The 13,537-nt window shown below is 37.3% G+C and overlaps 1 long non-coding RNA gene across 1 annotated transcript; it reads right to left on the reverse strand.

Annotated features, from left to right (window-relative positions):
• Positions 1 to 9,201: 9,201 nt before the first annotated feature.
• Positions 9,202 to 13,537, reverse strand: LOC129049672 (uncharacterized). Its single transcript, XR_010136728.1, has 3 exons — positions 12,697 to 13,537; positions 11,717 to 11,854; positions 9,202 to 10,251 (listed from the first exon to the last, which is right to left on the reverse strand). It is a non-coding gene; the product is annotated as an uncharacterized LOC129049672 (long non-coding RNA).

Raw genomic sequence — 13,537 nt, forward strand, 5'->3', positions numbered from 1 at the left:
GTAATGGAACTATGGTGTCACTTTGAAGGCTAGGTTAGAAAATGTAATACAGTTTCCAGTTGACTTTCCCTCTCTAGAGAAGTTTGCCCTTATAATCCAGCCACCATATACTCTGAGGAAGCCCAAGGTACACGGTGAATCCTTATGTAGCTGTTCCGCTGACTGTCCCAGCTAAAGTCTCAGCCAAAAACCAGCTTCAACTGTCACACACGTGAATAAACAAGCCCTGATAATTCTAGTCCTCAGCTTCAAGTCACTTTAGCTGTTGCCAATTGGAAGAGAAATGAGCTGGCCCCACTGAACCTTGCCTAAAACTGCAGATTCTGAACACATTTTTGAGGTAGTACAGATACAAAATAAAAGTTATTGTCACTAAAGAAACAATAATAATAAGTACTAAAACATGTAGGATACCTTTGTGCCAGCAGGTGGGTAGAGAAAGGATCTAGAGATGAATGAAAATGGAAATCCAAAGGACTTTGAAGACACTGTTAGTAGAAGCCTGATGGCCCTTGAGCAGAAACCTTTACTGTCATGAGAAAAGCAGATGATGCATTCAATGTGCTGAAAGAAAATTATGAGCCTGAATATGATATCCAGCAAAGCTACCTTTGAAAAATGAATGAGAAATAAAGATTTCTCAGACAAGCAAACACTGAGCGAATTCATCACCCCAAACCAGCCATAGTAGAAATGCTTCAGGGAGTCCTAAATCTGAAGGTGAAAAGACAATATCTACCATCATAAAAACACACAAAAGTCTAAAACTCACTGGTAGAACAGATACACAATTGAGAAAGAGACAGGAATCCAATGTTACCACTACAGAAAACCACTAATTCATATAGGTAAATAATAAAAAGAAAGAAAGGACCAAAGGATATGCAAGACAAACATTAAACAACGAACAAAATGACAACAGCAATAATTCTTCAGCTGTCAATACAACCTTGAGCATAAATGTCTTAAATTCTCCAGTTAAAAGATACAGCTTGGATGAGTGAATCAAAAAACAGTACCTAAGAAACTCACTTCAGGCTGGGTGCAGTGGCTCATACCTGCAGTCTTAGCACTTTGGGAGGCTGAAGTGGGCAGGTCACTTGAGGTCAGGAGTTCAAGACCAGCCTGGACAACATGAAGAAACCCATCTCTACTAGAAATCCACACACACACACAAAAAAATTAGCTGGGCGTGTTGGTGCATGTCTGTAATCCCAGCTATTCAGGAGGCTGAGGTGCAAGAATTGCTTGAACTCGTGAGGTGGAGGCTGCAGTGAGCCGAGATCGCTCCACTGCACTCCTGCCTGGGTAACAGAGTGAGACTGCATCAAAAAGAAAAAGAAGAGAGAAGGGGAGGGGAGAGGAGGGGAGGAGAGAGGAGGGGAGAGGAAGGAAAGAGAAGAGAAGAGGATAAGGGAAGAGAATATGAAAAGAAAGAAAGAAAGAGAGAGAGAGAAAAAGAAAGAAAAGAAAGAAAGAAAGAAAGAAAGGAAGGAAGGAAGGAAGGAGGGAAGGAAGGAAGGGAAGGAAAAGAAAGAAAGAAACAAAGAAAGAAAAGAGAGAAAGGAAGAAAGAGAGAGAAGAAGGAAGGGAGGGAGGGAGAGAGAGAGAGAAAGAAAGAGAAAGAAAGAAAGAAAGTAAGTTAGTTCACCTGAGTGCCAATGAAAAACTCATGTCACCTGTAGAGACATACCCACACCCTGAATACAACACTGAAAGTGAAGGGATGGAAAAAACATTTCATGCAAATGGAAAACCTTTGAAAGCATGCAGGAGTAGCTGTATCTACATCAGGCAAAATGGACTTTAAGTCAAAAAACATAAAAGGAGAAAAAGAAGGTTATTATATAATGATAAAGAAATTCATTCAGCATGAGGACATAACAGTTATAAACGTACATGCATCCAACACTCGAGCACCCAGATGAATAAGGCAAATATCTTTAGAACTAAAGAGAAAGGCACAGCCCAATACTATAATCATTGAATACTTCAACAGCCCATGTTTAGCAGTGGACAGCACATCTAAACAGAAGATCAACAAAGAAACATCAGACATAATCTCCTCTATAGGCCAAATGAACATAAGAGACATTTAAATAACCTTTGCTCAAACAACTACAGAATATATATCCTTCTCATGAACACACAGGATATTCTCCAGGATAAAACATACATTAGGCCACAATAAAAGGCTCAACATATAAAACCTCAAAATCATATAGAGTATCTTCTCACACCACAAAAGAATTAAACTAGACATCAATAATAAGAGCAACTTTAGAAACCATACAATTACATGGAAATTAAACAACATGCTCCTGGACGAACACTGGATCCATGAAGAAATTAAGAAGAAAATAAAAAAAAAAATGTTTTCAAGCAAATGAAAACAGAAACACAAAATACCAAAACCTATGGGATACAGCAAAAACAGTGCTAAGAGGAAAATTTATATCAACAAACGCCCATATCAAAAAGCTAAAAAGACTTCAAATAAACAACCTAATGATGCACATAAAGAAATCAGAAAAGCAAGAACAAAGCCAAGTCAAAATTACTAGAAGGAAAGACATAGCAAAGATAAGAGCAGAACTGAATGAAGTAGAGACTAACAAAAAATACAAAGGATCAACAAAATAAATAGTTGTTTTTTCAAAAGATAAAAAAAATTAATGAACTGCTACTTATGCTCAAGAAGAAAAACAGAAGAGACCTAAGTAAATAAAATCAGAAACAAAAAAGGAGATATTACAACTGATACCACAAAAATAGAAATGCTTATTACAGACCTTTATGAACAACTATATGACAATGAATTGGAAAATCTAGAGGAAACTGATAAATTCCTGAACACATATAACTTACAAGATTTGACAAGGAAAATCTAGAAGACCTGATCAGAGGAATCACAGGTAATGAGATTGAACCAGTAATAACAAGTTCAGAAAAAAAGAAAGTCCCCAAACTAGATAACTTCACTGATGAATTCTACTAATCGTTTACAGGAAAACTAATGCCAATTCTTCTCAAACCACTTCAAATTCTTCCTAGTTTGTTCTATAAGGCCAGCATTATTCTGATATCAAGACTAGAAAGGGCATGACAACAACAAAACTACAGGCCAATATCCCTGATGAACACAGATGCAAAAACTCTCCACAAAATACTAGCAAACTGAATCCAGTAAGACAACAAAAAGTTAATACCCCAGGATAAAGTAGGACTTCTCCCTGGGATGCAAGGATGGTTCAACATATGTAAATCAATAAATATGATACATCTCATCAACAAAATGAAGGGAAAAACACATACAACTATCTCAACAGATGCAGAAAATCATCTGATAAGATTCATGAGGAAAACTCTCAACAAATCAAGCATACAAGGAACATCTCTCAACAAAATAAAGGTCACATAAGCAAAGCCACAGCTAACATTATACTGAATAGCGAAAAGCTGAAAGCCTTTCCTCTAAGAACTGGAACAAGACAAAGATACTCACTCTCACCATTTGTATTCAACACAGTACTAGAATTCCTAGCCAGAGCAAGTGGGTGAGAAAAAGAAAGAAAGGGCGTCCACACTGGAAAAAAGAAGTCAAATGATATCTCTTTGTAGATGACCTTATCTTACAGAAAGAAAAACCTAAAGACTCTACAAAAAAGTCTTAGAACTGATATACAAATTTAGTAAAGTTGCAGGACACCAAATCAGCATACAAAAATCAGTAGTGCTTCTGTACATCAAATGAACTAGCTGGAAAACAATCAAGAAAGCGATCCCACTTATAATACCTACAAAAAGATTAAATAGGAATAAATAAGGTAAAAGATCTCTATGAGGAATACTAAACAATACTAATGAAAGAAATTGAAGAAGATACAAATGGACAGACATCCCATGGTCATGAACTGGAAAAAATCATACTGTTAAAATAAGCATACTACCCAAAGCAATCCACAGATTCAATGCAATCCTTATCAAAATACCATTGTTTTTCATAGAAATTGAAAAAACAATCTTAAAATTCGTATGGAACTGAAAGAAGATCCTGAATAGCCAAACCACTTCTGAGCAAAAAGAACAAAGCTGGAGAAATTGCACTACCTGACTTCAAAATACATTAAGAGGCTATAGTACCCAAAATAGCATAGTGTTGATATGAAGACAGATACATCAGTGAAACAGATCTGAAAACTGAGAAATAAATCCATGTATTTACAGCCAACTGATAGTCAACAAAGGTGCCAAGAAGATACACTGGGGAAAAACACCGTTTTCAATAAATGATACTGGGAAAACTGGATATCCATAGGCAGAAGAATGAACCTGGGTCCCTTCCTCTCATTATATACAAAATGCAGGCAGAATGGATTAAAGACTTAAACACAAAACCCAACATTATAAAATTACTAGAAGAAAACCTAGGAGAAATGCTTCAGGACATTGGTCTAGGTAATGATTTTATGGTTATGATTCAAAAGCACAGCCCAAATCCTCAAAATAGACCATTGAGACTACGGTGAAATAAAAACCTGCTGCAAACAAAGGAAACAACCAACAGAGTGAAGAGGCAATCTGCAGAATGGGTGAAAGTATTCACAAACAATTCACCTGACTAGGGACTAATATCTGGAATACACAAGGGTCTCAAACAACAATTTTAAAAAGTCCAATTAATGGTTAAACTAAGGGTCTGAAGAGATATTTGTCCAAAGAACATGTACAAATCGGCAAGAAAATAGATAAAAAATATCATTGAGATATCTGTGAGACTGTGAGAAAAGTGAAAAGCAATGTAAAATTAAGGGATAAGTGTTTTGCACAGACTAGACAGGTGCTAAGTCATATGGTCAGTGACAGAACAGTGAGGGAAAGCTTCATGAAAAAGGGAAAATTGGGCGCCAGGTCTGAAAGAATGAGGCTAGATAAACAGAAGCTGAAAAGTCAGGAAGGACAGCATGGGTAACGCAAACAGATGGTGAAATCAGCCCAATAACTTGAGGATAAAATCCAACAGCAGTGGGAAAAAAATAAACGTATGTCCACGCACAATAATATTCAACTGATGAATGGACAACTGGTATGTCCATACAATAGAATTATTCAACCATAAAAAGAAATAAAGTACTCATGCATGGTATGACACAAATGAACCCTGAAAACATTCTAAGATGGTTTTGATACATGTTCCCTCCAAATCTCATGTTGAAATGTAGCTGTCAGTGTTGGAGGTGGGGCCTGATGGGAGGTGTCTGGATCATGGGGGAATGAATGGCTTAGCACCATCCCCCTTAGCGATGAGTGAATTCATGCGAGATCTGTTTGTTTAACTGTGTGTGGCACCTCCCCCTCTCTCTTGCTCCTCTTCTTGCCAGGTGATGTGCCTGCTCCCCTTCCCCCTCCACCATGCTTATAAGCTTTCTGGGGCCTCACCAGAAGCTGAACAGATGTTGTGGCCATGTGCATACAGCCTGCAGTACCATGAGTCAGTTAAACCTCTTGTCTTTATAAATGACCCAGCCTCAGTTATTCCTTTATAGCAGCCAACCTCAACCTTTTTGGCACAAGGGACTGGTTTCATGGAAGACAATTTTTCCATGGACCAAAGAGCAGAGGGATGGTTTCAAGATGTTTCATGCACATTACATTTATTGCACACTTTATTTCTATTATTATATTATAATATATAATGAAATAATTATACCACTCACCATAAAGTTGAATCAGTGGGAGCCCTGAGCTTCTTTTCCTGCAACTAGAGTGTCCCATCTGGGGGTGATAGGAGACAGTGACAGATCATCAGGCATTAGATTCTCAGAAGGAGCGTGCAACCTACATCCCTTGCATGTGGGTAGTTCACAATAGGGTTCATGCCACTATGAGAATCTAATGTCACAGCTGATTTGACAGGAGGCCGCGCTCAGGGGGTAATGAAAGTGATGGGGAGTGGGTGTAAATACAGATGAAGCACTGCTCAACTCCTGCTGTGTGGCCTGGTTGCTAACAGACCATAGATCAGTACCGGTCCTTGGCCTGGGAGTTGGGAATCCCTGCCTTGTAACACAAAAATGGCCTAATACACATGCAAAGTGAAAGAAGTCAGTCATAAAAAACTGCATTTTGTATGATGCTATTTGTATGAAATGGTCAGGCAGGTATAACCTATGGAGACAAAAAGTAGAGGGTGGTTGCCTAGGACCAGGCAACGTGGAAAGACATGAGTAGGGAATGCAGCCGGTGATGGCTAAGTGAAACTAAGCTAAGCGGGTTTCATTTCAGGGAGAAAAAAAATGCTCTAAAATTATTTGTGGTGATGGTTACACAATTCTGAATATACTGAGACAGTGAATCATATACTTTAAATGGCTGAATGGTATGGTATGTGAATTATAGCTCAATAAAGTTGTCTTAAAAAAATCCAGTGGTGGGATCTAGATAATTTTCTTCCATCTTAGTTCTTTTCTTAATTCTTATTTCTCTATTTTTCATGTACATACTATATATGATCTGAATATTTCTATGCTTTTACAATATATTTAAAATAAAAGGAACATAAAGAAAATGCCTAACTTTTCAAATAGCTTGTAAATTAATCTAAAATATTAGCATTTTGGCCAAGAGGATAATGGTCTTTCTGTATAAGTTATCCTGACATCCGTTAAATAAATATACAATCATCCTATTTCTTGTCTTTACTTTTGTGAATGGATACAGATTGTGTATCTGAATGAATACAGATACTGTTTTGTCTGTATCCATTTATAAAAGTAAAGACAAGAAATATTATAATTTTTTTTTTGAGACAGAGTCTCGCTCTTGTTGCCCAGGCTGGAGTGCAATGGCGCCATCTCGGCTCACCGCAAACTCCGCCTCCCAGATTCAAGCGATTCTCCTGCCTCAGCCTCCCAAGCAGTTGGGATTACAGGCATGTGCCACCGCACTAGGATAATATTGTATTTTTAGTAGAGACGGGGTTTCTCTATGTTGGTCAGGCTGGTCTCGAACTCCCAACCTCAGGTGATCCACCTGCCTCAGCCTCCCAAAGTGCTGGGATTACAGGCGTGAGCCACTGCTCCCATACTAGAAATATTATAATTTTCTAGAACATTCTATTGAATGTTGAATTTGGTCTTCAAAAACACTTTGTATTGTTTAACCAGCTGTAGATTAACTGTTGACATGTTCAATTTCCTTTGTACATGACTTCTGGTTTGCCCTCATTTCTTCTTTGACTCTTGTGTGCCCTCTTCTAAATGGATGTGACAATGGGATGTAACCTCTAGTGAAGCCTCTGGCATAGATCGTTTTTAAGGGTATCTGCCAATTCTTGTTGAAGATATCTTGCAACTACCCGATATTTTTTTCTACTAATTTTATAAATCGCCTTATTATTAAATTATGTTAACATTTAACTCTAACATATATACATAACAAATGTATCACCATGTACATTGACTTACCTTTTTTTCTTCATGGGTTCACGTTCCTGTTCATTACTGAATTCAGTTAAGGACACAGAAGGTGTTATCTTCCTGCCAAATCTCTATTGTGTTACTTAGACAACAGATTCACCCCACTATTCATTCATACCCTGATGAATATTCAATGCCTAACAACCTACTGAAGTCTCACAAAGAAATGGGTACGTGGGAGGGTCTGGTGGTGGTTAGTTCTGCACTGTGAAATGTTTTCCCTCTTTTTTATTAGAAGCTCAAATCAACCTCAGAGCTCCTCACATAGTCAATCACCTGCTGAAATCTTTCCGATAGATTCCTATCTCAGAATAAAAGGAAAGTTCCAAAGGCCTTCGAGGCCCTAGGTAAAGTGGCCTCCACCTTCATCCCTGGCCTCAGCTCCTACAACTCTGTTCACCGTCTCAGTATATTCAGAGTTGTGTACCATCACCACAATTAATTATGGAACATTTTTTATCTCCCTGAAATGAAAGCCCCTTAGCTTAGTTTCACTTCGCCATCACTGGCTGTATCCCCTACTCAAGTCTTTCCACCTTGCCTGGTCCTAGGCAACCACCCTCTACTTTTTGTCTCTGTAGGTTATACCTGTCTGACCATTTCATACAAATAGCATCATACAAAACGCAGTTTTTTATGACTGACTTCTTTCACTTGGCAGGTGTATTAGGCCACTCCTTTCCCACTATACGTGTATCCCTGTCACCCCTCACTAGTCTGAAAATAGGGTTCCAATGCTAAACTAATAAATCACATAGAGCTACAATGATCTTTGTACTGGACAAAGTGATATTCAAATGATAGTCATGGAGCCTTGAGATGAAAATTATGAACAAATTATTTGTAAAAATATTCAAAGTAAATTACACATAACAGTGAGAAGATTAAATCAAACAAGGCTTTGATAACATTCACCACATTTGTCCCAAATGTTGATTTAATGAAAAGTATATGCCTTTAAAGAATTGAGTGGTTGGCCAGGAACAGCGGCTCACGCCTGTAATCCCAGCACTTTGGGAGGCCGAGGCGGGCGGATCACAAGGTCAGGAGATTGAGACCATCCTGGCTAACACGGTGAAACCCCATCTCTACTAAAAATACAAAAAATTAGCCAGGCGTGGTGGTGGGTGCCTGTAGTCCCAGCTACTCGGGAGGCTGAGGCGGGAGAATGGCATGAACCTGGGAGGTGGAGCTTGCAGTGAGCCGAGATCGCGCCACTGCACTCTGGCCTGGGCAAAAGAGCGAGACTCCATCTCAAAAAAAAAAAAAAAAAAATTGAGTGGTCATTACAACACATAATTTGAGATGGACATATTTTCAGATTCAAGTCAAATGGACATAAATAAAAATAAAATTATGCCAAATAAAATACATAAAAAGCTACTGATATAAAAATATTATGAGATTCAGTAATACACTCCAGTTCACCTGGGAAAACTGGAATTAACTGTCAAAATAACTCCCTGAACTGAATCTTAAGTTCAAAAGTACTCCTTCTAGGAGTGATCATTTCCATTCATCTGTTTCATCATGGTCTTCACATAAAGACATTAAAATTATTCTATCAGCAGTATAAGACTACTTTATTAATACTAGTCTATATCTATTAACAACTTGTAACAACCTCCTAAAATTTCATAGGTGACAGAATGTCTTTACTCAAAGTAAAGCATCTCTCACGTCTAACTTTTATTTACTGGGAATAAGGTATGTTTCTAGGCTGATATAGAAAATACCTTGACAATCCATCTAGCTTCATATTCAACTCCATTCAACATTTAGCCATAACCAGATATTACTTTACATTTTCTTTCAGAAAGTTTAAAAAGTATTTATCTTTCTTGGTATTTACTTCTCTTTCTGCTTTCTCCTTTCCCTGTTGTTGAAGCCTTTTAAAAAAATGATTGCATTCGTTGATTAATGCCTGATTTTTCTCTTCTAGCTTTTCTTTCTCAGCTTGAAGATTTTTCACAGTAGCACGAGATTGGTCTTGGATATTAATTATTGTCTTTTCTTGATTGTCAGCTTTGTTGTAAGCATCATCCAGTTGCTGTGGAAGCAACATATTTTCACTCTGTAGTTGAGACAGCCTCGCCTCTATAGATTCCTGCTTTCCAATGAATTCCTTCAGTTACATTGTTTATTTTGATACATTTGTTGAATTTCCTGGATTTGACACTGGGTTTGGCGTAGGTCTCTTCCGTGCATTCTGAAACAAACCTCTTTTCTGCTTTTCTGTAAGAGCATCTCTTGTGTGTTGGAACTTAAGGCTTAGGCTTTCCAAGTTACTTTGAGTTCTAGACAGTTGCTGAGAACGAAGGATACTGTTAGCTTTTAGGTCCGACATATCAAAATTCATTTTCTCCTGTAAATGAAACCATTCATCTCTTCCTCTCTGGAAAGCAAGTTCCACATCTCTTTTTGATGTCACACAATCACGTCTAGCAGCAGCCAGTCTGCAACGGTGTGATTCAACTTCTGTCTCCAGGCTTTCCTTCTTTTGTTTTTCCCTCTCCAGTTGAGAATGGAGCATGGTATTCTCAGCTGTCAGGACACCAAGCTGTGCAGTATACTCGGATATCATTGCTGTTAATATTTCCCCATTCCGTTTTATTGTCTTTTGCAGGTCACCAATGTCCTCGAAATATTTCTTTTTATTTTCCTGGTTCTGTTTTTCTATTGTGTCTATTTCCAGTCTGAGGGTGGCAATTTCGCCCTGCAATGTGTGATTTTCGTGTAACAGATCTTGTACTTTGTCATGGCTGTGAGAAATCTAAATGAAACAAAGGAAGCACTCACTAGCTAGCACTCAGTAAAAGGACATGTCTTGGTTTCCTCTGAAATTAAATCATACCGTATACATTTATATAATGAAAGGGTTGCCATCAGTTGATATGCAATGGGATAAAAAGTTGTATCAAAACCTCAAACCTTATTAAACATAAATTCCTCAATGTCCAAAAGTTTATTTGAAGACAACAAATTCATGAAAGTTAAAAACTAAACCTCTAGAGAATGTTTAAGAATCTCACAGTAAGAAAAGTTTTTCCCTAAATTACAAAAAATTCAAAGGCATAACATAAAATATTAATAAATTTGAATCCATTAAAAAATTGGGTTTACACTGATATCCAACCTGTACACCACCCCATAGCAAGAGCCTTAGCTCTGGGTATCTTTGGACAGATGAAATTTCCCAAAGTTCTTCAAGTTCATTTTCCCGAGAATATTCTATAGATATTCTACTTTTGTAACATTTAATATTCTACAGGTATTCTACTTTTCTATCATTTTTATAATGTTGTAATAGTTACATTTATTGATAAATGATCCATCAAGTCATTGTACTAAGCACTTCTACATACATCAATAAACTCATTTACCACAACTCTGAAAAGGAGAGGTTACAAATAGGAGCAAGCTGCAAGATTTTCCCCCGGTCTTCTGATTCTACTTCTAGTGCTCCTCCCCCACATCACTGTTCCTTCTGTGGTGTAAATATGTAAAAACAAAAGAAGCTTATTTCTCCAAGACACCGATGGTAAATAGATGAAATTTACAGAGCTCTCTTAGAAAATCATGAGATTACTTGCTGTTGCAATAATTTTTGTTTCCTTCACAATGTTGGAAACAGTATTAAATGTGAAATAGGAGAAAACACTAAACTATCTCACTAGGAACAAAATACTACTTATCAATAAATCACCACTAAGTATACATTATGGTATCTTACCGTTTTGAAAAGCTTTTTGTACTGAAATAAGATACCACTTGGAGAAAACTGCTATTCTCAAAAGTGAGGAGAATCACATTCAAAATAATGGTCTCTGAATTGGCTGTACTTTTCTGCAAATAATAAACTAACCTCTCCACTAATAAATCAAGGGGATGAAATCACTTCCAAAAACTAGAACATCTGTTGTTAGTAGCAAGGGTTTGGAGATAATGGGGAGATCATCAATTCCTATGGAAAATATTCAAAGCCTCTCCTTAGGATGAGGCCATCACGAGAGTCACTGCTTGACCACTGCACACAGATGGAGTTGAATTTAAAACATGACTTTATCCAACGGCCAAAAATGCCACCACCACCACTCCCCCCACCAACTATATAGACACACATCAATGGTTTTAAAATACTCCCTATTTGCCAAGATACATATGGTTGGATTTTAAATATATATACACATACAAATATGTATATGCACACATATTTGAAAATAACTGGAAGAAAATACCTGAGAATTCCTTTTCCTTCGAGCCAGTGCTATCTCCTTTTGTTTGCAAAGGTGATTGGTCAGAATTTCATCTTGTCATATTCTGGCGTTCTGTTCTCGAGAAAGTTGCCTCTGGGTGTCATTTAGCTCTTGTACAACCTAGAGATACATTAGATTTTTGGTCTAATAAACATTGAAAAAGAAGTCTAAAACATTGAGAGCAGAACCTTTAAAAAAAAACAAACTATTTAATAAGTAGCCTATTAAAACATAAGAACCGGCCGGGCACACTGGCTCACGCCTGTAGCCCCAGCACTTTGGGAGGCCGAGGCGGGCGGATCACGAGGTCAGGAGATCGAGACCATCCTGGCTAACACGGTGAAACCCCATCTCCAACAAAATACAAAAAATTAGCCGGGCGTGGTGGCAGACGCCTATAGTCTCAGCTACTAGGGAGGCTGAGGCAGGAGAATGGCGTGAACCCGGGAGGCGGAGCTTGCAGTGAGCCGAGATCCCACCACTGCACTCCAGCCTGGGCGACAGAGTGAGACTCGATCTCAAAAAACAAACAAACAACAACAACAACAAAAACCACAAGAACCTTTTTCCTTGAAGAATTACACAAGCTTTAATGGTATAAGTAACAGCTAAATTCATCAAAGAGCAAAAACAGTTTTTAAATACAAGCAGATATAGTATGGTGAGGTAAAATTTCTTCGCAAAATATTTAACTAGTTTCAATACAGTTTTAAAGCTATTTAGCCTGTCTTTTAACTTAAAAATGCCTAAATGAACATTTATGTTAGTGATCAAACTCAACGTACCCTTCACTCAGGAAACATACTGAGCATCTATTTGATACCAAGGATATAATAAATAAATTTAGCTATAAATGTCATAGGTTATTTTTAATTTTTGATTTTTTTAAGCCTAAGATAGTAAAACAAAGGGATATTATAAGTAATACTGATGAAGTAAAATTAGAAATGGAAACTTTTTACCAAAGATGATTTTAGCTGGTTCAAATGATTTCTTACTGTCCTCAATTCCGTATTTTGTGTTCTTAGCGTCAGTTGAAGTTGTTTGTTTGCTTCAACTTCTTTCCTGTACTGCTCTTCTTTTCTTCTTAAGTGTCCCCTGATTTTTTCATACAATGCATTGGCATTTTCTCTCTTCTCTTCTTCTTGTCTTAAGGTAGATCTGCAGTGAAATATGTTTATCTTGATATTAGTTTCATTAGAAAATAAAAAGTTCATTTTGTGATCTGGCTCTGCACATGTTGGTTGCTGTCTTAGTAAAATGTCTGTGCTTGTGAGTGTTTTTCCTTTCTAGTTCTTATATTTCCAATTTCTTACTTCCATCTCTTCCAAAGGATGTATACTTGAAAGGTAATGAGGAAAGAAAATCCTGGTAACTGGGAAGTTTCTGTTCCTAGTAACTCTGGCAAATATTATAGAAAAGGATATTGGAAATTATTCAGCAACATTACAGGTAGAAAAATTAACTTTTTTTCCCCTATACAGTTGTAATTGCTCCTCAATTAGGGCAAGTAATTTAGAGTTAGCTAATTAAAAAGAAGTTGCCATTTATAAACATGTTTATAAATTCACTGGAAATAAATGTTCATCTTCATGAAATAGTGCAGGTATCCCTAAAAATGATTTACAGTGTAAAAGAGCACCTTCAGCTGTTTTTCACACATGTATCAGCAGATTACTATAATGCAAAACTAGGCTAAGGAGTCTAATCCGCTACTCCACACTTTTGAGGTTTCTTTTTTGGGTGACACTTTGGACAGTGTGTGTTTTTCACATAGAACTCTGAATTAATTTTATCTGTGGA

This window comes from Pongo abelii, chromosome 14, assembly GCF_028885655.2.
Source record: "Pongo abelii isolate AG06213 chromosome 14, NHGRI_mPonAbe1-v2.0_pri, whole genome shotgun sequence".
NCBI classification, from domain to species: domain Eukaryota; kingdom Metazoa; phylum Chordata; class Mammalia; order Primates; family Hominidae; genus Pongo; species Pongo abelii.